The sequence below is a fragment of the Amblyomma americanum genome, chromosome 1 (assembly GCF_052857255.1).
Source record: "Amblyomma americanum isolate KBUSLIRL-KWMA chromosome 1, ASM5285725v1, whole genome shotgun sequence".
Taxonomy (NCBI): Eukaryota; Metazoa; Arthropoda; class Arachnida; order Ixodida; family Ixodidae; genus Amblyomma; species Amblyomma americanum.
The window spans coordinates 509,618,821-509,642,943 of NC_135497.1; positions in this window are offsets into that span (position 1 = coordinate 509,618,821).

The following is a 24,123-nucleotide window of genomic DNA, read 5'->3' on the forward strand; positions in this document are numbered from 1 at the left end:
TGCAAGGGCCGCACCCAAACATTCCACACGACCCAGGCGGGAATAGCCTTCGAAATGCACGTGCCATGGCCTCCGCGATCAACTCCGGCTACGAGCTACGGCGCTCTTAATCGCGGAGGTGATGCATGCGCACAGGAGCTTTCAGGTGCCGCCCATGGGAGGCCGCGGCTCATGGCCATCGTCAACTTTCTCCTCCGCCGCGAGCTCCCACCAGCTCCCGCTATCCATATTGACATCAGTATCACCAGCTCCAGCGTTTTGTGGTTGTCAAAGGCACGGGCGTTGTGGTTCACCGTAGTTGTGGCTTTCGCGTGCTGCTGCCGAGCGTTGTAGTTTTAGCACGATGTGCAAGCACCTTAACAGCTACACGGCTGGGAGTTTGCTGTCGAACATGGCAAGTGTGCAACGGGCAGGAAATTTGACGTGGCCTAGAAGTGCGTCCAACGATGGTGCAACCAAAAGGATGCATTGAGGAACACAAGCTGCAAAAAGCGCGCTTTCCGAGGCAAGCCGTACAAGTTGCCCGAACTGGAAGAAGAGCTGCTCTGCTAACTGATGGAAGCATGGAACAACAGCTACGCTTTGAAAGTGGACGTGCGGCGCGACTTCTTGGGAGATGAGCGTGCAAAATTTTTTTTCGCAGATCGCTTGTATGGGGCGCACCCCGAAATTTGGCCCACAAATCTGCAAAAAAATGCATTAGACTGCATAAAAAGCTAATGTCAGAAGTCCTAGACAGAGTAAAATGTGAGGCAAGTATGCAAGTTAGAATAAAAATATTGCTCTGGGCAACCCAAACAAAAACTGAACAGAGCAAAAATGATGCAGTCAATTATTTACAAAGCAAGCGGCCACCAAAGTAAACAAAATAAGGAGGCTTCCAAACCACCAACGCTAAGGCCCTCGGAGGACACGACTTTCAGTAGATTTGTTTTTGATTTCTTCAGATTTACAAGCATTTTTTTAGCATATTACAAAAGATTTGTGCCTACTCTCACAAAATTTGGCTGTTATATTTCCAAAAAATTGTTTTCTTATCTGTATTTTTGCTTTGAATCTCGTGAAGAGGCTGCAAAGTTGAGAAAATGTGGCAGAAGACTAGTTCAACATATATTGCATTTCTACTGGCATGTTACAGGTCAGGACACTAGGAATTTTTTACAAAAAGCAGAAATTTTAGTTTTGAATTTTTGATATGCAGTTTCTGTTGACATATATGCTGAGAACAATATTTCATACAAGAAATTTAAATTAAAAAATTTGAGAAACAAATAAAATCTTGGCCTACGTAATGATCCTAGAAATGCAACAAAACAATCAGGGTCAAAACAGACAAAACAGTCGTGAATAAATTTGCGTGTAAGGCGAGTAGAAAGGCAGAAAACCGTAACAGAGAAAAATGCCCATTGTTCGAGCGTTTCCCCGCAATGGAAAGCTTCTTCGGGACAGCACAATAAACAAGGCATACAAGAGGATATAACAATTTTTAAAAAATCATTTTTGCCCACATTTTGGAATTTAGAAGCCACATTCTCCCTTAAGCAGGACATTTTGATTATCAGTGCAAAACATAACAATCAAAGCACTTGTTCTATGTGTGACAAATCCAAAATGTGTTCACATAACAGCTGCCATTGATTTCTGGCTTGAAATATTTGTCATAAAACTAATAAACACTGGCTTGGCTATAATAATATATTGTTACAGGTTCTATTTAGAAATAATATTTACAAGGCAGGTCGAGAGGAGCCTGGTGCGCCGGCGGCAGGATACTTGACTTTCTCTTCTACTTCCAGCCGCCGCACGTCTTCTTTATTCCTCAGAGCCCATGCGCAGCACGTGACATTTCCCCGTTCGCAGACGAAGCCCTCTGGGCCAGTCAATCAATCGGGGTCCCGAGAGTGGAATGGCTTCAGCCGTGCGACATGCACGACCTGGGTTGTCCTTGAGCGGCGTCCTTGCGTTGATTGGGGAGAGATGACGTAGTTGAGGTCATTGAGGCGAGCAACAACGATGAACGGGCCTGTGTAGTGGGATAGCAGCTTTTCTGATAAGCCACGCTTGCGTAGGGGCGTCCACAACCATACAACGTCACCGGGCAGGTAGGAGACATCCTTGCGCCGGCGGTCATAACGCTGCTTAGAGCGATGCTGTGATGCCAAGGTGCGTATCCGGGCAATCCGACGGGCTTCTTCAGCGCGACATAGAGTGTTGGCAATATAAGGCTCGGTGTCGAGAGAGAAAGGTAAGATGCTGTCGAGGGAGCTTCGAGGCGGACGGGCATAAAGAAGGAAGAATGGGCTGTAACCAGTTATTTCATGCCTCGACGTGTTATAGGCGTATGTAATGAAAGGAAGCACGTCGTCCCAGTTCTTATGGCGGGAATCGACATACATGGCCAGCATGGTCGTGAGTGTCCGATTGGTACGTTCAACCAGTCCATTAGTCTGGGGGTGGTACGGCGTCGAGTGGCGAAAATGGCATGAACTAAGACGCAGAAGCTCTTCCACAACGTCTGCCGTAAACTGGCGACCGCGGTCACTGATAACAACTCGAGGAGGTCCATGCCGGAGGATGACAGCACGAAGAAGGAAGAGCGAGACCTCAGCAGCGGTGGCGCGAGGTAGGGCGGCGGTCTCACAGTAACGGGTGTGGTGATCAACGCACACTATAATCCAGCGGTTACCGTTGGACGAGCGGGGAAACGGGCCGAGCAGACCGAGTCCAACTTGTTCATATGGCGTGCTTGGAGGTGGCAAAGGATGCAGGCGTCCAGGCGGAGAAGTCGTGGGAAGCTTGAACCGCTGACACTGCACGCAGGTGGCCACGTAGCGCTGAACCATGTGACGCATTTTTGGCCAGTAAAAACGTTCTTTGATGCGGTTAAGGGTCCTGGCAAACCCCAAGTGCCCAGCCGTGACGTCATCATGCATTGCCTGCAGAACAGAGGAGTACAGAGTAGCCGGAACGACGAGGAGAAAGCGCGCACCTCCAGGCGAGTAATTCGTTCTGTAGAGTAAACCGTCGCGAACGCAGAAAGGGCTTGCGGATGTCGGGTCCCGGGCTTCGGCAAAAAGCGGCGCCAAGTGCCGATCCTTGCGTTGTTCCATCTGGAAAGTGCCAAGATCTGGAAACTCTTGGGAAACGGCAGCGAGATAGTCATCGAAGTTTTCATCATCGGAAGTAGTAACCGTGAGCGGCAGCCGCGAGAGGCAATCTGCGTCGGCGTGTTGGCGGCCACTTTTGTAAGACACTTTGAAGTTAAACTCTTGGAGGCGTAACGCCCAGCGGGCCAACCGACCGCAGGGGTCGCGTAGATTGACCAGCCAGCACAGAGAGTGATGGTCTGTGACGACTGTAAAAGCACGTCCATAAAGGTACGAACGAAACCGTTGTACGCCGAAAACAACGGCGAGACACTCTTGCTCTGTTACAGTGTAATTGCGTTCCGACTTGCTGAGGGTGCGACTTGCATAAGCGACAACGTGTTGATTGCCCTCATGGCGTTGGATAAGCAGAGCACCCACGCAGATGCCGCTGGCGTCAGTGTGGAGTTCAGTCGGTGCTGTCGGGCAGAAATGACGCAATATTGGCCGCGAGGTGAGGAGAAACTTGAGCTGCCGAAACGCGGAGTCGCATTCGGGAGTCCAGTGGAAAGGGGTGTCTTTCTGCAGGAGACTTGTAAGCGGGTAGGCTAAATCAGAAAACTTGGGAACGAAACGCCGAAAATATGAGCAAAGTCCTAGGAAACTCCTGAGCTCTTTCACTGATTTGGGTTCTTTGACACTGCTTACAGCTTCAACCTTCTGCGGGTCGGGTCTGAGGCCATCCTTGTCAACGAGATGACCAAGCACAGTAATTTGGCGTTCACCGAAGCGACACTTCTTCGAGTTCAGCACGAGGCCCGCTCTCTCTATGCAGTCTAGGACAATGGCTAAGCGGCTGTTATGTTCGGCGAAGGTCCTACCAAAAATAACAACATCGTCCAGATAACACATGCAAACTTGCCACTTCAGGCCACGTAAAAGCGTATCCATAAATCGTTCAAAAGTGGCAGGAGCGTTGCAAAGGCCGAAAGGCATAACATTAAATTCATAAAACCCGTCAGGTGTCACGAATGCTGTCTTCTCTTTGTCTTGCTGGTGCATCGGGATCTGCCAGTACCCGGACCGTAGATCCACCGAGGAAAAGTAGGAGGCTGAGTGGAGGCAGTCAATGGCATCATCAACGCGCGGGAGCGGGTAAACATCCTTCTTTGTGACAGTGTTAAGCCGGCGGTAGTCGACACAAAATCGCCAAGTGCCATCTTTCTTTTTGACAAGGATCCCTGGAGCAGCCCACGGGCTTGAAGATTCCTGAATGATGCCGCGGTGCAACATGTCACGGACTTGTTCATCGATTATCTGACGTTCGGAAGGCGAGACGCGGTATGGCTTCTGGCGAATCGGGTGTGCAGATCCAGTATTGATCATGTGATGGGTACGGGAAGCTGGAATCGGCGGTGGTTGGTCGCGACCAAAGTCAAACACGTCCGCATGCTTCTTAAGAACGGCCACTAGTACCTGGCGGTCGCTAGTGGGTAGGGATTTGTTGACCATGGCTAGGAATTGAGAGTCGCTCAGATCGCGGCGTCTAGTTGGACGAGACACGTTGTCAGTGATCGCGGCAACTGGTACAGAAAAACGTTCTTCAAAGCCAGCAAGTTTTAAACCACATGGCAATACTGCAGGTTCGTTGGAATGATTGACAGTCCAAAGAGTGGCATGGCCCTTGGTCACATGGACGACGCTGCGGGGTACTAGCACACTTTTCTTTGCACAGTTAAGGGAACGAGGTTCCACCACAGCATCAAAGGCATCAGAAATCGTGCTCGAGGACACAACGGGAACGAATATGGCAGACATTGCTGAAACGACGGTATCTTCAGAGACAGAAAACACTTGGGCAACCACTGGCGAGTCTTCTATGAGAGCTGACCGAAGGCCAGGACTTAACGATATGCCACCACTGCGGAAGTCGAGAGTAGCGCTGCACTGGTGCAAAAAGTCAATACCGAGGATGATGTCATGCGTAGAACGAGGGAGCACCGTGAATTCAGTTCGGAACATGTGGCCAGCGATCACTACATTCACAAAACAAATACCAATCGGAACCAATGATTCTCCCCCCTACACCCCAGAATACAACAGCACGATCCCAAGCGAACATTATTTTACGACCCAGACGGTTCTTGAAAGTTGAACTCATCACTGACACCGTGGCACCAGTGTCCACTAAGGCCATGACGCAAATACCGTCCACTAAAACTTCAAGGCGGTTCCTTAACATAACAATGGGCAGAGGAATTGGCACTATCGATGATCCGGCGACCGCACCTCCATCGGCCGCACACGCTAGCTTCCCGGGGACGGTGGGGAACAACGTTGGGGGGAAGGCGAGCGGCGAGAGCGGTGCGGAGGTGGAGTCAGACTTCGGGCAGAGGCAGGGGAGTCGTTCCGTGGTGGCGCGTAACTGGATGGGCGCTGAGACGATGTGAAGACACGGTCATGAACAGGCGCATTGAAACTCAGGCGAGGGTTCGACCATTGGCGCTGGGAGCGGGAAAACTGGCCCCGGCGACGGCAGAATCTAGAGATGTGACCGATCATACCACAGCGGTAACAAAGTGGTGGGTCGGGGGGGCACTCGGGATAACACTCCTCGTAGCCAGTGTCGAAACGACCATCGTACTCCGGCTGCCGCAGGTGGCGTTGCGGATGAGCTGGCGACCTGGGGCCGGGGCGGGTGATCCGGGGAGCGTCGCTGTAATCAATGCGAGTAGCACTGGTAGGGGCCTGGGCAGACAAACTCCAAGGGGAGGAGCGGTAGGCGGGAGCCGCCTGCAGAGAACAGCTCCCATACGGGACCTCACTGCGGCGCGCAAGATCTTGATGCCGGGAGAGTTCGTCACGCACGATTTGACGAATGACGTCAGGGAGAGTCGCCGCATTCACAGGCTCGTGGAAATCCACGCTGGCGACGGTGGTGACGTTAGGCAGGCGACCGAACTTGGGAGTAATTCGACGCAGTTTTAGAGCTTCAAAGGTGCGGCAGTGCTTGATGATATCCGTGGGCGAGTCTAAATTTTCTTTACTAATAAGAAAGCTGTAGACGTCCTCTGCGATGCCCTTGAGGAGATAACCAACGCGATCTTCGTCGGACATACTGGGATTAACGACTTTGCACAGCTTCAAGACCACTTCTATGTAAGTCGTGCAGGTCTCTCCAGGCACTTGCGCTCTCTGAAGCAAAGACCGCTCAGCGCATTTTCGTTTGGCAACAGTATCCCCGAAGCAGCTGCGGAGCTCTTCCATGAAGCGGTCCCAACTTGTTATTGATGCCTCATGGTTTTCGAACCAAGTTAGCGCGGTGCCATCGAGAAAGAAGACGACATTGGCCAGCTGAAGAGTGGCATCCCAGCCGTTGTATTTGCTCACCCGCTTGTAATTGGTGAGCCAATCATCCACGTCTTCGCCAGCCTTCCCGGAAAACGTCCGCGGCTCACGGTAGTGCTGCCAAGCGGGCGTTGCGGCGCCGGTCGGACGTGCGTCGGCTTCCTTGGGCATTTGCACGGGCAACGGTGGCAATCCGGCGATTCTTCGGCTGCAGCGGTTGCGAGAGGGGTCCGTGGTGATCGTCCCAGCACCTCCACCACACTGTTACAGGTTCTATTTAGAAATAATATTTACAAGGCAGGTCGAGAGGAGCCTGGTGCGCCGGCGGCAGGATACTTGACTTTCTCTTCTACTTCCAGCCGCCGCACGTCTTCTTTATTCCTCAGAGCCCATGCGCAGCACGTGACAATATTGTCATGCCTGTTCAGAGAAACATGCAAATATTAGAGTGTCCTGGGCAAGAGAAGCCATGAAAGTGCAGTTGAGTCATGTGATCCAGTCTGCAGTATTTTTTCACTCTAATTTTTTGAACATTGGCTTCAGGAGAAACACATGAATTTGAAAGTTTTAGATCGCCCTGAAAAACAGCTGGCTGAAATGTTAGCAACCAGGTACTGCTTACGTAGCTTTGTTTACTGGCCCTAAAAGAAAGTTTGTGAAACTCAATTAAAATCTACCACTTTATAGTGGGCTACTACTTCAACGCCCCGTGACGTGCTGTCAAGGAAAAACCTCACTTAATGCTAGAATGCTGTCTATCACCAGGCTTTGCATTTGCACTGGAGACAAGATATGGTACAACCATTTTTTTTCTGAAAGCGCATCTAGGGCACTCAAGTGGCACTGCTGTAAACTAATAAATTTTGAATGTCACACATTTTCTTTCAAGGCCAGTAAAAAAGGTTACCTAACGGCAGTTTGTTGTAAACATTTTAGCTAGCTGTTTTCAACACGTTCACTGCATCATGGGTCCTCCTCCTTGCAGAAAGGACACACTGCATGTCTAAAAGTTGCACATTGTTCGTGGCACTGCCCAGGATGTGAGTATCGGTTACCTTCCAGAAGCCACAAGAACCTCTTACTTGTTCTGGTTTCTTCAGATGAATATGCAGAACAGCGGCTCAGGATGAGCATGTGGTAGCCAAGTTCCACAGCTGGGACAACCCAATGTAAGGCAAGTGTTTTTCAGTAAGCAAAGTCCTGCATGAAATAGCATCAGAAATGTAGGAATGTTAACATGACTGAAAAATCACTTAAAGGGTGTGGGGACCTGCCCTGCAGCCCCTGTGTTTGCTTTCCCGCGAGGCACCATGCAGCGGCAGTCTCACCTCGAGGATGAACGCATTCCCTTGTCAGTTACATTAACTGGCAAGAGAGGGCGCCAGCATCGCTACGAGGGAGACTGCCAAAGCCCGCGCGCGGGAGAGGGGGCATGGGGATTCGGCTGGGATCGTCGGCGCGAGCGGACGTGTCGCTCATGGCTTCGCTCTTCGCCGGCGGGGCGAAGAAGCGACGGGGAGGCAGGCTCCCGTACTCGTCCTGTCCGGCCTTCGGAGTATATATCTCTTGCCATAGCGCAGGCGATCATTCGCTCGAAACCCTGCTGGTGAGTCGGACGACCTCGATTCATTAGCGTACCTTGTTGCTAGCAGGCGTTATTGTTTCTGAAGCAATAAATGCCTGTTTGTGTCAGCCAATGTGTCGTTCCTTTGTTCCCTCAGAGCAAGGCCCGCCGTGGTTGGCGTGCGCTCGGTAGCGTACGCGATCACGGGTGGGGTCCGGGCGGCTTTGAACCATGTCATCCGCTATTAAGCGGGGAGAACGTACTTATCTCCCCATCAAACCCCACAAGGGGCACCACAAATGTTTTCCTCAGTGCAGATTAATCTCATTAAATGAATTCATTATGTATTCCAGGGAGCAGTGTAAAAATAATTATTGAAATTGGAGCATGCAAACAAGAGTTCTTACATTTTAAAAATTCAAAATAAAATGACAAAACGAAAACGCGCTTCACACACCCATTTCACTCAACCAGTCCTGAGACTGGGCGCTACCAATAATAACCGCAATGGCACACATACAGCGGAAGCTTGCATGCATGGCAAGCCGGGGCAGCCCACAGACACACATATTGATGCCGTCATACCGCACCTATGCACTGTAGACTAGGCAGGGTTGACTAACTCAACAAAGGAAGCTTTTCGATATTTCTATGTTGGCAGGATAGGAAGACTGTCCCTCTTTCTCCCAACCCAACTTCATGTTTACCTTTCTCTTCACAATTTTAGGCAAGGTGTGTCGACTGGCTTTTTTTTCTGCTGCCTTCTTGGTGTACGTGGTTTGAAAAACTGAGCTCGCCCCATCAAAATTTGAAGTGGAATGAAAAGTTTCACTCCTAGTGTTATTCTTATTAGTTTTCATTTTCATTCGCTTCTTCTTTTCAGGTTTTGTGGCATGCAAAAAGCTTATAGCACTCAGAGACAATATCTTGCATCCATTTAGAGATTATAAAGGAAGAAGATTCAAACTAAACACCCAACCAATCGGAAAGGCAGCGTCCAATCTCAATGCCGCCTCATTTTCACTGTTGAAAATGGCCACTGCGTTCACACCATCGGCTAAAATCGAGCAGTTTTGGAGAAGATTAAAATATCAAATATTACATCAATGATCTCTTTGGGTGTTCAGGCGTCACAATGTACAAAAAATAAACTTCTTGCTTTATCTATGCCACAGGGTTCCCTTAAAAGGAAATTCTTCAAGCTGTTCATGAACATCGCTGGTAGAGAAACAGTTAAAGCTGCAGCTACAGCTGCATGCCCAATGCCCCCCCCCCCCCCAAGACTCTATTCAATTCAGCTGAATTTCATTTCTTTTAATTCCTTTTTTCAGAGACAGAGACAGGACAAAGAACCGTGACAATGGTTTGACGTGGGCCCTGCCCGCTTACAAATTGGCATTCATTATACAGTCATGGCTATGGCACAAGAGTTTCACAGGTCAAAAAGAAAAATAAAACACAAGTATTACCAATATTTTAAGCATTTATTGAGGACACAGCAAGTACCAAAAATGAATGCAAGTGGTCGTCAATAAACAGTTGAAATCGAAAACAAATTTTGTGAGAATGACTGAAACATACTACACACTTCACATAGTCAAAGATGACAAAAATAACTTGATATCGAAATTCGGATTACAAAAAGGATCCAACAACTCTCACTTCAACCAATTTAACAAAGAGGGAAGAGTGTATGATAATTATCTCATGTAGTAGTTTGCTCGTGGGGTGGGCACATTCTACGTTTCAGCATGACGGGTATGGCAACAAGATTCGTTCTCTTCCAGCTTCGCGATTTCCGCCAAGATATTATGGTTAGTTTTAATAGAGGACTTAAAGCATACCAGCAACCTGTAACTATACACTGTGAAAATGGGAGCAGTATCATGAGGCAAAAAGACACCATGGGAAGGATAATGGTAGGGAACATTTGCTATACATCTCCAGGCTTTCTTCCGGAGTAAGTGCAGATTAAAAAAGTTTGTGACAACAGTTGTGCCCCAAACGAGGTTACAATATTGGAGTAAAGGCAACACTAGAGAACTGTAGAGCATAATTTTTAAGTTTTTCGGAAGTATGCTTTTTAATCTGCATAAGACCCCTGCTTGCTGCAGAGACTCCTTTTGAACAAAGGTGTTCTATTTGTTTATTCCGTGTTAAGTGCAGTGAAAAGATGACACCAAGGTTCTTTACAGAATTGACTATTTCCAATATATTTATGCCTAGGCATATACCAAGTGGCTCAGAAACGAGTTTTCAGTTCAATGTCACTTTCGCAACTACCTGCAGTGAAAACAGATGTGTCATTCACATAGGACACAAACTGTGTGTTGTTTGCGCAGCAGATTATGTCGTTCATATAAACAAAAAATAACAGCAGTCCTAGAACGCTCCCCTGCAGTACCCCAGAGTTAATAGGTAGTGTAGCTGATTTCACATTGTTTAGCTCTATATTTGCGTATTACAGTGCATATATGATTTCAGCAAGGCTTGCGCATTCCCACAGAAAATGTAATTAGTAAAGCTTGGAAAGAGGAATTTAATAACTGACCGAGTCAAATGCCTTTGAAAAGTCAATGTACATACCTATTACCAACGTCTTCTTTATAAAAGATTAGATGATTGTTTCTTTCCAAGTTACAAGAGCTGTTTCAGCGTACCGCTGGCGTCTGAAACCGTGCTGAAAGTCGTGTAGCAATTTATTCAGGTATAGGTATGATGTCGTCCTTGTATGTATTAATTTCTCAGTGCCTTTTGAGAATGCAGGCAAAATAGAATTAGGGCAATAATTATGAAGGTTATTTCTTTTGCCTTGTTTAAATATAGGTACCACTTGGGCTTTTTGCATTTTTTTAGAAAACACACCTGTTTAAAGTATTAGATTGTAGACATGTGTTAAGACAGGCAGGTCAAGTCAGGGGCTATCTGAATTCTGTCTGACCTTTTGATTTACCATTTTAATGACATCCATAGATGAAAATACTTCATCGCAGTCTCCTTTTGAGCAGATAAAAAATGAGTTCAAACTGGTATTACTTGACATATATGCCTTAGCATCACGTGAAAAGGTGCTAGAAGGCTCAAGGCTTTCATTACACCAAGTACGAAAAGTTTACTAAATGCATCCGCCAATGCTCTTCCTGAAAGGCGTTCGCCTGCATGCTCAATAACACTAGGGAATGCTTTTTGCACATTAGGATGCCGGAGGGTATTCAGCTTTTTCCAGATTATAGCAGATCTGCAGACTGCGTCTTTATAGAACATATTGATATAGTACATGTCTTTGCATGTTTCAAAGCTGTTGTTAGCTTATTGCAGAATGATATGAACTGTGAATTTAATGGGTCCTTTCTTTTCATGAACTCTGCGTATAAACCATTTTTGTGCCTGATCCCTTTTAGTAGCTCGCATGTCACCCGTGGTTTTTGTGCGTTGCGTGGCTTCTTTATTTTCCTGAAAGGAAAATGTATGTGATATGTGTGATTACAATAATTGATGAAATGGTTATAGGCCAATTTGCACACAGTGTCATAGACGGTGGCCCATGTTAGTTTCTCGATTGCATTGCGGACATGTTAAAATATGGTGGCGTGATGAATTGCACAAAGTTGTCTTCCCGAGCCTTTCTTATGATGTTGCATGCTTTTTTAACCAATAGAAATATGCCGAAATGATCGCTTATGTCAGTGTAAAAGGTATCTGCAGTTGTCAGATAGCCATTTAAATTTGCTATGAATAAATCTAATAAAGAAGTAGTTTCGTGAGTAGTACGTGCTGGCTTAGTGATAAGCCCATAAGATGTAATCAATGAGTGAATTTGTCAATTGGTGCCAAATGTTCATATTAATGTCTACACCCAAGATTAGGTCCAGGGCTTCCTCTGTCGTCTGTCCGAAGAATTTACCTAAGAAAGAAGTGAACTCATCATGTCTCCCGATGGTGGTCTATACATAAAAGAGAAAATGCATCCTTTATTATGCAAACTCAAAACCTCATAATCAGATGTCACTGTGCTAAATTCTTCAATGCTCTCGGACTGGATGCTTCCTATGACAAGAAGCGCAATGCCACCTCCTCGCTTATCTTGGCGATTTTGGAAAAATACTGACAGCCAGAGGGATGGAACATGCATGACTCTTGTGTGTATAACGTTTCCGTGAGAATAATTGCCATATTATCTTTGTTAATGAGGGAACGAACATTAGGATGAAAAAATGACAAATGAGTCTTTTTGTTACTAGTTAACTTCTCATGGGTTATAGCCCATGTTTAGTTTTTGTAGCGATAGCTACATTACGATAGCATTTCGAGCCTTCAGCGTGGCTGTCTCCACGCTGTCACGTGATTGGTCATGTAATACGGAGCTGCTGCCGGTGGCGCGGCGCCGTGGCTGATCACGTGGTTCGTTACACGGTTGGTCACGTGACCTAGTTCCACTCGGGTAGCTGTAGCTATCGCGTCACTACAGGTTTAATCAGAGCTAAACCACCACCAATTTTCTTATCTTTCGCTTTCCTTAGAGGCAAAACAAACATGTTTATACAATTTTAGCTAGGTCATCAACGTGGGCTACAGCAAAGACATTTTCTGTTTCAGATTTATGTTGCAAGACTTTCCATTCCTCGTCCAGGTGTATTTCCAACCTCATTCCTTCTTCGTAGCATTCACTTTACTATAGAGGCACTTCAAGTTGGGACACAGATTTTCGTTTATGTAAACAGTTCCCTCCTTTTCGATCCCAAGATCTTCAGACTTTATGTTGCATTTTTTTTGTGCTTTTCCAAGGAAGCAGTCCCGTTCTGGTTTTCGTGAGAACTGAATGACAATGTTCGGCGGCCTGTCTTCATCTCGAGTTGGAATACAGTGGCATGCCTCAATGTCACTGTCTTCGAGAGGCAAGTCAACGATTGAGCCATTTTTTTTTGTTATTTCCAGTGCATATTCACTTTGAGTTGCCGGGGCACTTTTTAGTTTGAGGTTGAAGGACCTGGAGTACTGTTCAATCTGAACAAGCCCAACTTCATAGTCCCTCAAGTTCACAAGAAGGACATCACACTTTTCCTGCAACTCTTAGATAGTTTTCTTCAGTTCCACATTTCCTGCTTCAACTCAACTTACTGAGTTCATTTCCTCATAATCCTGGTTCATGAAAGTAAGAGGAGAATTAATTTCCCTTATATGCTTTCTGAGATCTCGCTCCAGGGTTTCACGCAAGTCATAGAACTCCTGTTTGAGCTCATTCTTGTATTCCTAGAACAGCTATTTAATTCCTTAGACATCTCTCAGGTACAATGTTCTGATCACACAACACCACAGAAAAAAAAAAGAAAAAACTTGCCGCCCGAGCTGAGTACGTTACCTGTCAAAAAAAGTAGGGGTGTGCGAATATTCGAAATTTCGAATACGAATCGAATATGTTTTATATTCGATTCGTATTCGAAAATTGTTATTCGTGAATTTCCGAATATTCGAAACTACCTGAATACTCGCCAGCGATCGTATACTGCGCATACTTTCATAAATTCGACCATGGCAAAACCACAATATCTGGAAAAATAAGCCGATAATCGAGTAAAAAATTCCAGGAAAACAATACAGAGGTCCTATCCGCTTCCTTCTCCGCCGTTTATCACACGGACCGACCGCATCCCGACGCCGCAAGGCTTCACCTCGTGAACTTTTCCCCAAGTGGGCTTTCTCACAAATCACCCATGCTGCGAACAAGATGGCCGACGGCCCGCTTCAAGCAATCGCAACGCGAAATCGCGTTTTTTTTAATGCTTCGGTAATAAGTTACATATTCAATGCCCACATCCGAAGAATGCGTCCTGTCGCCTTCATAACTCCCCGAGCGTGGCTTCCGCCATCCCGTTTTGTGAACTACGCTATGCGGGAAAGCCTACTTGCGGAATGCCGCGGGAGCCCCCTGAAGGGGCGCGTCGAGTAGACACAATAAGGAAAGCGATCCTGTAAAAATCTTGCCTATTGTATAGTGCATTGTAACCCACGCACCTCTTTAGTGGGCGTAACGGCAGGCGTGACAGCGATCGGAACAACGTTACTAGATCTCTTCAGTTGTCAAACTCCCCACCGCGGCGGCCGTCGATGTGTGGCCCATTTTCGTTTCCGCTCGCCAGATGGCGGCCACGGTTAGCCCGGTGCCCTGCGCTACGCAGCGTGAAGCGCTGCCGGTTTGTGTATTATAGATGGCATTCTTTGCCTTGTAATATTCATGCACTGCTCTTCAGATTTTTACAGTTTTAGGGACCTCTTCGAACATTAGGGCGAGGCTATAACTGACGGAATGAACAGGAGAAAGCAATAGCAGCGATGCTACCACGAAACTCATTCACTGCCGTTGCTTGCATGCATATACTACTCAAAATGAAAAATAAGCAAAGCAAAGAAACTTGCCTTTTCTCAGTAGCATGAAAAGCATTTATTGCCAGACACAAAGGACTCACACGCAATAAAACTGTTAAGCATTGCTTCACAATAGACGAGCTTTTTTGCTGGCGATGGCGACTTTCTCGCGGGTTTGTAGGCGCCGGTTGACATCCCTGGCATAGAAATGCATCCGCATGACAATGAAAAAATATAGCACTTGGCACTTGAACGTGGGTTTGTGCTGATCACAACCCAGCCGCGTTAGGTAGCACTCATAAAGCTCGTCCAGGACCTTCCAAAACAGGTCCCCGCAGAGACCTTCCTCATCAAGAGAAAGTGACACTGATTCATTTACAACCCTCGCAAAGTGTAGCATCTTGATGCTGGGGTGCCTCAGGCTGCCTTCCTTAAAGCTCCGATACCTGGTCAAGTACGCGTCAGAACCGACGACAGGAGCTGCTGAGCTAATGTCATACAGCCACAACTGGCACTCTGTGCGCTAGCTTACTTTGTGTACAACATACCCAGATAAGTAATAAACAACACTGTCATCTGGTGAACCTCTGAAGTAGCTGTGCTCATCGCTCATTTGTTCAGGGGTAACACATGGAAACATTGTCATTTCCAACAGCCTAGCCTAAATCTCATTGCGCAAGCTAGCTTTGTTTGATCGATGAGCCTCTGCAGCAGTCTTCAATCTGTCTTCTACACTGACAAGTACAGCATTCGGTTTGCCTTGAACACTTCCATGTAGTGCTGTCTTGATGGGCGTGTACAGGCTCAGCAGGCCAAATATCTGCAAGAAGTTCATGACGGTAGAGTGCGACTCATCACCTCCAAATGAACGAGCGAGGCCAAAATGCCGCTGAAAGAGAAATCACCTTGTTCTCACGCTCACCTCGTTCTTTTCGGCGTTTTCTTTTTGCCAGAGAGAGTCTGCGAGAAGGTGCTTTACGTTTCCGTATCGGTTTATAAAGATACTTCAGGCAATTCGGGAACACGCGTGGCACGGCGTTGTCTTTCAGCGCCCATTTGTCGCGCGGTATCGCGACCACTTCACCGGAAATGTGCTTAAAGGCTTTCAAAATGTCGTCATCCTAGAAGTGAAGATCACAAACGGGACTCGAGCTTGAAAGCTTTTTGTCCAGCCTTGGCACTGCGCGCTCCCATAGTTGAAGGCGTTCAGCGTCGAGCTCGGCCTGAAAAAATGTCTCTTCTCTCCCGCAGATCGAACAGAATCGTAACCGCTTTTACAACCTGGCACAAAACAGCGCGTCATGATTCATGCGGTTGCAAGCACAGTGCACAAACACCACGCATCTGCGGATACGAGCGCAAACGTTGCCAAACGGACACACTGCCGTTCGCAGCTCACGCCAACGTTGCCCACACCGGCGGGGTCGGCCCGTTTGACGCCTTGCCGGGCAAACGTAAAGTCGCTCAATAATATATTTAAAATTATAGACGAACCTTAGGCAAACGCCGTCGCGAGCGCTTCCACGCGGTGCAGCACAGAAAGGCGTCAGGCTAAGCTCCACAGTTTGAGAACTGGAAAGAATCTAGTAACGTTGGATCGGAAGGCCTCTGTCGCTAGGGCAAAAAAATAGCCTGGCTGCGTAGTTTCGGTTTCTTAGCTTCACCGCTGGCCCGCGGCTACTTCAAATGTCAGCCCGCGCATTTGCCGATAGTCCAATCCCAGCTCCGTGCGGCTTATTTCTTTTTCCTTTTTAGAAACCGCCTCGCCGCTCCGACGCCAGTGTGTGTTCCCGGCCCCTTGCTGGCATTTGTGCTGTTCTTCCAGCACTCCAAAACGGGTGGCTCGTCACGGGCTTACAGGTGTAAGCACGATGAAGCCGCCTCATAAGGCATTACTGCATATTCAGCATTATCGACAGGATTTTTTTTTCTGGGGGGGGGGGGCACGGGCAATTTTATTAACAGAGGCCTTCGGATGAACCGGGCATTTCTTCTGGTCCCTTGAACTCCGATTGAATGAGCTTTAATAGTCATCATGTTATTTTATGGATTTTGTTTTGCATGACCTCATTATAGTTTGGATACTCTTATGCTGTCTAATTAAGTAGTATACATTTCTGTGCACACCATGTTTTTTTTATATGGTACTGAGGCAGTCTAGTTTTGTTTATTTTAGTTGCAAAGACCATGCACTGTTTTGAAAAAAAAGAAGGGCAACAACGTTTGCTTGCTCATCATTTTCTGAATTTTTTTGTACTGAACAGATATTCGATATTCGTTTCGGTATTCGAAGCCATTTTTTCTTCATATTCGTATTCGATTCGTATTCAAAAATTTCAATATTTGCACACCCCTAAAAAAAGCCAAGCAGCCAGACACTACATAACACTAGAGCAGCAGCACCAGTAGCAGCGACTGTTATAGCATAAAAAAATTCAAACGCTAGGATTCCCGTAAGTGCTGGCCACCAACCTGCATGGTAACAGAGTAGGCTCAGTCGATGTCTGGATGCTGCAACTGCTGATCCTGAGTGAAAGGGGGGCCAGTCGAAGTAGTACTTTTATATTGCCACTCCATGGGCCGCGCCGGTGCAGTTACAGTCAGATTTTCTGCCTTCGTACCTATGCCATGGTCACATGTGATGACTGGATGTGCACGTCGTGCTCGGGCTTGCCTCGATGCTTTTGATGTGCTGTGCTGTTCAGGTTACGCCCGAAACACCTGCACGGTAACAGAGTACGCTCAGTTGATGTCCGGATGCTGCAACTTGTGCTGCCAACCGAAGTGAATATAAAAAAAAAATTGCCTTTTCCCTATACAATGGCTGCAGAAGAACCGACAACTCAGCTAGATGGTGCATCTTTAAGCCGTGGTAAAAACAGCGCAGCGACGACAGACACAGAGAAGACAGAAGACGGACAAGCGCTGACTAACAACTAAAGTTTATTGGAAAAAACACAGGTATTAATACACTCCCAAAACAACCAGGGAACACGCCCCTCTTAACATCCTTCTAATCGTGCGAATCTAGATACTTAATCTCACATTCGTGAAGAAGCACTGACGGTGTGCTGACCCATGCATCACCAATCGCGTGGATGCGATACGCCTCACACAGTTCCCTTGTCAATTTATCCCTGTGCCTGCAAACAGCTTTTGTCACATGGAAAAGAGGGTTGCACATTTTTTTGTCGGGGGAACCTGGGATATTATTCAGGGGGCAATCTCTAAAATGTAATGCAAGGTTGGACGATGGGGGGCCATTTAACGAGGTATGATGCTGACGAAGACGGGTGTTCACACATTTTCCCGTTTGGCCAATGTATTTCTTTCCACAGGAAAACTCAATGTCATACACTACGCTTTCAGCACATGACGTAAACTTCTTTTGGTGGTTTATTTTGCAGGCTCTACTCCCGGTTGGTTTCTGTTTTTTAGCCTTTGCTTTCCTATCTATTATGGCACAAATTTTTCCAAGCTTTTTCGGGGCTGAGAAGAGCACTTGAATTCCATATCTGGCGCCTACTCTTTTTAAGTTGTGTGACAAACGATGAAGATATGGTATAACCGTATGCCTCTTCATGCCTGACGGCTCTGATGGATGGCAACTCTTGAAAGATTTTAGTTTCCTCAGCAATTTATTGCAAGCAAGCACGATTACCTCTTCCGGAAATCCTGCCGATTGCAATCTACCAACCTGCTGATTAAAACTATTCTTCATTCCATGCACACACGATTTCGAAAGTGCCGATCCTAAACATGCAACGGCTATACCACTTTTAACTAATTTAGAATGGGCTGAGCAATAACTAAGCAAGGGCTTCGCTGATCGCTGTTGAAAAGACCAGCAGACATGATCAGGGTTCAGGACCAATCTTAAGTCTAAAAACTGTAGCTCGTTGTTCTCCGGGAGTTCAAAGGTGAACTTTAAACCTTCTCCACAACTAACAAAAACCCTTAGTATTTCTTCTACATGGCCCTTGAAATTTGTAGGCTCTACAAAAATTAAATAATCATCAACATACCTGAACACCTGTTTTACACAATCACTGAACTTAGAATGTATCGCCCTGTCAACGTGACACAGAAAAATATTACTTAACACCGGTGCTACTTTTGAACCTATGCATACCCCAGCTTTCTGAGCAAACAGTTTTCCTTCCCACTCGACAGAAGTCGATTGCAGGTAAAAGGTCAGAAGTTCCAAAAACGACTCCACAGAAACACCACAATCCGAAATAAATCTCTCTTCGTCATTGTCATTAGTAATGGCTTTCTTAACACACTGCAGGAGCTTATCTTGAGGTAGGGAATAGAACAAATCCTCCACATCGATGCTAAACATGCCACTCGAACCCGGGTTACAGCTTTGCAAAAACTCAACAATGGTGACAGAATTCGGGACCAGAAACGGATCATCAATCACAAGACTACTAAGGTGCTTTTGCAAAAAGCTTGATATCGAATGTTGCCAGCTGTTACGCTCCGTAACTATACATCGGAAAGGAATTTCGGGTTTATGCGTTTTCGCAGAGAAGAAAATATCTAGACAATTTTTCTGCGAACTACTAACAGAGTGCTGTAGAGCCTGCAAAATAAACCACCAAAAGAAGTTTACGTCATGTGCTGAAAGCGTAGTGTATGACATTGAGTTTTCCTGTGGCAAGAAATACATTGGCCAAACGGGAAAATGTGTGAACACCCGTCTTCGTCAGCATCATACCTCGTTAAATGGCCCCCCATCGTCCAACCTTGCATTACATTTTAGAGATTGCCCCCTGAATAATATCCCAGGTTCCCCCGACAAAAAAATGTGCAACCCTCTTTTCCATGAGACAAAAGTTGTTTGCAGGCACAGGGATAAATTGACAAGGGAACTGTGTGAGGCGTATCGCATCCACGCGATTGGTGATGCATGCGTCAGCACACCGTCAGTGCTTCTTCACGAATGTGAGATTAAGTATCTTGATTCGCACGATTAGAAGGATGTTAAGAGGGGCGTGTTCCCTGGTTGTTTTGGGAGTGTATTAATACCTGTGTTTTTTCCAATAAACTTTAGTTGTTAGTCAGCGCTTGTCCGTCTTCTTCTGTCTTCTCTGTGTCTGTCGTCGCTGCGCTGTTTTTACCACGGCTTAAAGATGCACCAACTAGCTCAGTTGTCGGTTCTTCTGCAGTTCATTTCTGGTACTCTGAGCTCTGTGCTTTGTCCTAACACCGCTCTTATTGACAACCAGGCTGCCTTGGCTTCCCTAATCGCGCTTACTGCCTTAAAAGCTCGCCTGGCTTCCTGGCATGCATGACGTGCCGTTTGCCCGGTAGAGGTGCAAATGTTGTGCGGAACCCTGCTCCCGTCGAAAGGACACAGTCGCCGAATGTGCCGCATAATTGCATCGGAATGGTGGCACCAGCACCGCTTCTACAAGGACTGCCTTTGGGCGGCATGTGGCAGTGACAAGCATAGAGTGCGGCGCTATCGTGATTGGTGGGACCTAGCGAAGCAACACACGGAATTCCTCTGGTATTCTTCACGCCCTTGGCTACAGGCGAAGACGAAGCCTCCGTGTTCTGAGGGCAAGGTATTGGTCCTGGGCGACAAGCAGGTGCCAGAAAGGTTCCGAAAGGTTCTGCAGCGAGGCCCGAAATTTTGTGTCCAGCCATCCCTAGGAAAAGAAGAATTGCTGTCCCTTGGAAGGAGTGTGTCTTGCCAGGCCCGGAAGGAGGAACAACCGAGGTGCGTGGCGGAGTGTGTTGAGGCTTTGAAGGGGACAGTTGGAGGGTCCGTGAAGGGGTTGAGCTTTGCTCCACTGGTAAACTTTCTCTCGTCAGAGGACTTTCGGTTGCTGGTATCGGATAAAGAAGGGCATTTCGTTGTTATCCCAGAGAATCTGTTCAGGGAAAGAGCCGGGAAATCTATCGCAAAGAACTTTAAGCAAGTTCATATTAACCTCAATAGACAAAAGAAAGAAGCAATACGGTTACTGGGGGAAATGAATTTGATAGGACTACAGCGCTCTGTTAGTAGTTCGCAGAAAAATTGTCTAGATATTTTCTTCTCTGCGAAAACGCATAAACCCGAAATTCCTTTCCGATGTATAGTTACGGAGCGTAACAGCTGGCAACATTCGATATCAAGCTTTTTGCAAAAGCACCTTAGTAGTCTTGTGATTGATGATCCGTTTCTGGTCCCGAATTCTGTCACCATTGTTGAGTTTTTGCAAAGCTGTAACCCGGGTTCGAGTGGCATGTTTAGCATCGATGTGGAGGATTTGTTCTATTCCCTACCTCAAGATAAGCTCCTGCAGTGTGTTAAGAAAGCCATAACTAATGACAATGACGAAGAGAGATTTATTTCGGATTGTGGCGTTTCTGTGGAGTCGTTTTTGGAACTTCTGACCTTTTACCTGCAATCGACTTCTGTCGAGTGGGAAGGAAAACTGTTTGCTCAGAAAGCTGGGGTATGCATAGGTTCAAAAGTAGCACCGGTGTTAAGTAATATTTTTCTGTGTCACGTTGACAGGGCGATAAATTCTAAGTTCAGTGATTGTGTAAAACAGGTGTTCAGGTATGTTGATGATTATTTAATTTTTGTAGAGCCTACAAATTTCAAGGGCCATGTAGAAGAAATACTAAGGGTTTTTGTTAGTTGTGGAGAAGGTTTAAAGTTCACCTTTGAACTCCCGGAGAACAACGAGCTACAGTTTTTAGACTTAAGATTGGTCCTGAACTCTGATCATGTCTGCTGGTCTTTTCAACAGCGATCAGCGAAGCCCTTGCTTAGTTATCGCTCAGCCCATTCTAAATTAGTTAAAAGTGGTATAGCCGTTGCATGTTTAGGATCGGCACTTTCGAAATCGTGTGTGCATGGAATGAAGAATAGTTTTAATCAGCAGGTTGGTAGATTACAATCGGCAGGATTTCCGGAAGAGGTAATCCTGCTTGCTTGCAATAAATTGCTGAGGAAACTAAAATCTTTCAAGAGTTGCCATCCATCAGAGCCGTCAGGCATGAAGAGGCATACGGTTATACCATATCTTCACCGTTTGTCACACAACTTAAAAAGAGTAGGCGCCAGATATGGAATTCAAGTGCTCTTCTCAGCCCCGAAAAAGCTTGGAAAAATTTGTGCCATAATAGATAGGAAAGCAAAGGCTAAAAAACAGAAACCAACCGGGAGTATAGCCTGCAAAATAAACCACCAAAAGAAGTTTACGTCATGTGCTGAAAGCGTAGTGTATGACATTGAGTTTTCCTGTGGCAAGAAATACATTGGCCAAACGGGAAAATGTGTGAACACCCGTCTTCGTCAGCATCATACCTCGTTAAATGGCCCCCCATCGTCCACCCTTGCATTACATTTTAGAGATTGCCCCCTGAATAATATCCCAGGTTCCCCCGACAAAAAAATGTGCAACCCTCTTTTCCATGAGACAAAAGTTGTTTGCAGGCACAGGGATAAATTGACAAGGGAACTGTGTGAGGCGTATCGCATCCACGCGATTGGTGATGCATGCGTCAGCACACCGTCAGTGCTTCTTCACGAATGTGAGATTAAGTATCTAGATTCGCACGATTAGAAGGATGTTAAGAGGGGCGTGTTCCCTGGTTGTTTTGGGAGTGTATTAATACCTGTGTTTTTTCCAATAAACTTTAGTTGTTAGTCAGCGCTTGTCCGTCTTCTTCTGTCTTCTCTGTGTCTGTCGTCGCTGCGCTGTTTTTACCACGGCTTAAAGATACAATGGCTTCATCACGGTCAAGAAGAGGCTAAAGAGATACACAACGCAGAGTATCATGGATTAGGCTTGCCGACAGCATATTACATTCCTCCATGTCATTGATTTCTAATAACATATTCGTGTCCATGGTCGATAGAAACAGAAAGTCAACACTTTCATTCCATCTGGATGCAGACATGAATTTTAAATAAAACACTCAGTGTCTGGCAACCAAGATTTTCCTCTTACAGTTGTCATGACAAGAACATGCATATATGACCATGAACCTTTCACAAATGGCAATTATTACTACTGCATGCTGCCATAAGAAGCTAGGTTCATCTGCTTTCACTGCCGGTGTCATTTTTAGCAACAGTACTGTCGAGAGGTTGTCCACTCTTGTCTACTGTTCTCACCTTTGGGTGAGGGCCTTCGGCTGTGAAAAACATAGCCCATTGGTTTGACATTATGTTGAGAATTTGTTCAAAAATGGTATAAATCCTGTTTAGCACCTTAAAGAGACCTCCCAATGCTTGATGAAGTGATGTCAGTTATGCCGCAGCTGAATGCTTCATGTCACTGTAAACTTAAGTTATTCAATAAACAATATCCAAGTTACTAGTAAACGAAATGTTATCTTCCACTCAGCTTTCGAAGGCCTGCTGTAGAGTCTGGAAATGAAAGCGTAGCTGGAAATGTTAGCATACTGTCACCGATCCGGAGTGCACCAAGACTGTGCACTAGCAGTAATATTAGAATGAGTTGAACAATAAATGCATTGAAGAAGACTGGCAACACAGACAAATTGGCCTTATAACGAAGCAACCAGCAGCAACAGTACTTCAGTAAACTAACAGTTCCCATCTATTATTTCACTCTCCCAGAGACACAAATTAGTGGGGCCAATTGTAACAGTCTATCCATACACATAACAGAAGTCCACACTGCAAGGTTGCTTGTTCACTGTAAATTGTTCTTGCACAAGCTGACAGTGCCGCTTCCATAATGACGGCACTTTGAAGGCTGTCTAGTAATGCCTTGCCATAGAGTTCATAAGAGTTCAATAATTTGCAAAAGATTTTAGAAAAAGTAACGAGGGATAAAGTCTAAGAAAAAGCAAGGCTGCGCTCAGCCACCACCTAAAGTTCTGTCAGGTGACAAAACAACTCAAAATAAGTCTGGTCATTGTAGTTGGCTTGGGCGTTAGTTAATGCATCGCGTTGGGAGTACATCGCATCACAGCAAGTTGTTTGCAGAAAAGTGGAAACTGCAAGCACGACGCAAAGGTTTCCACAGGTGTGCTATTCTTATGTCTTTAGAAGCCAACCACATGGGCATGAAAGCCAGTGCCTGACACTTGTAGCCTCCACTCAGCTGCGAACAGCTTGTGAGATGTTGGCTATCAGTATGGCAGATCTCAGAATAGGTAGAGAGGTGGGGACTCCAGTGGTTTCTTTTGGATCACTCATTTTACAGAGCTTGTTTTGTGGCACATATGCACATTCTTCTGACCAACTCTGGAAGATGGTAACACAAGGCTATAACAATTTTTCACAGTGAGGCAAAAGAATGAGCACGTGTGTCACAAAACAAGCTCTGTAAAATGAATGATCCAAAAGACACCACTGGAGGCCCCATCTATCTTCCTATTCAGAAATCTGCCATACTGACAGCCGACAGTTCACAAGTCGTTCGCAACTGAGTGGAGGCTACAAGCATGAGCCCTGGCTTGCATGGCTCCGTGGTTGGCTTGAGACCACGTGAGAACAGCAAACCTGTGCAAACTGTTGCCTGTGCTCATAGCTTCTATAATAAATTAGGAAATCTGTGACACACACATCACTTACCCAATGATTGTGCATACATCAAATTCCATTACGCAAGTCATATCTGATGATCATGTTTTTTTTTCTGGCGCAAGGGCATCTAAGAGAAAAGAGTGTCAAACACAAATTTTTCAATCAGCTAGGGCTAAAATATGTACACATGTTAAAATCAATGCTGGGTGTATAAGGCCTAAGAGTAGTGAGTATTGATATGCTTGGGTATC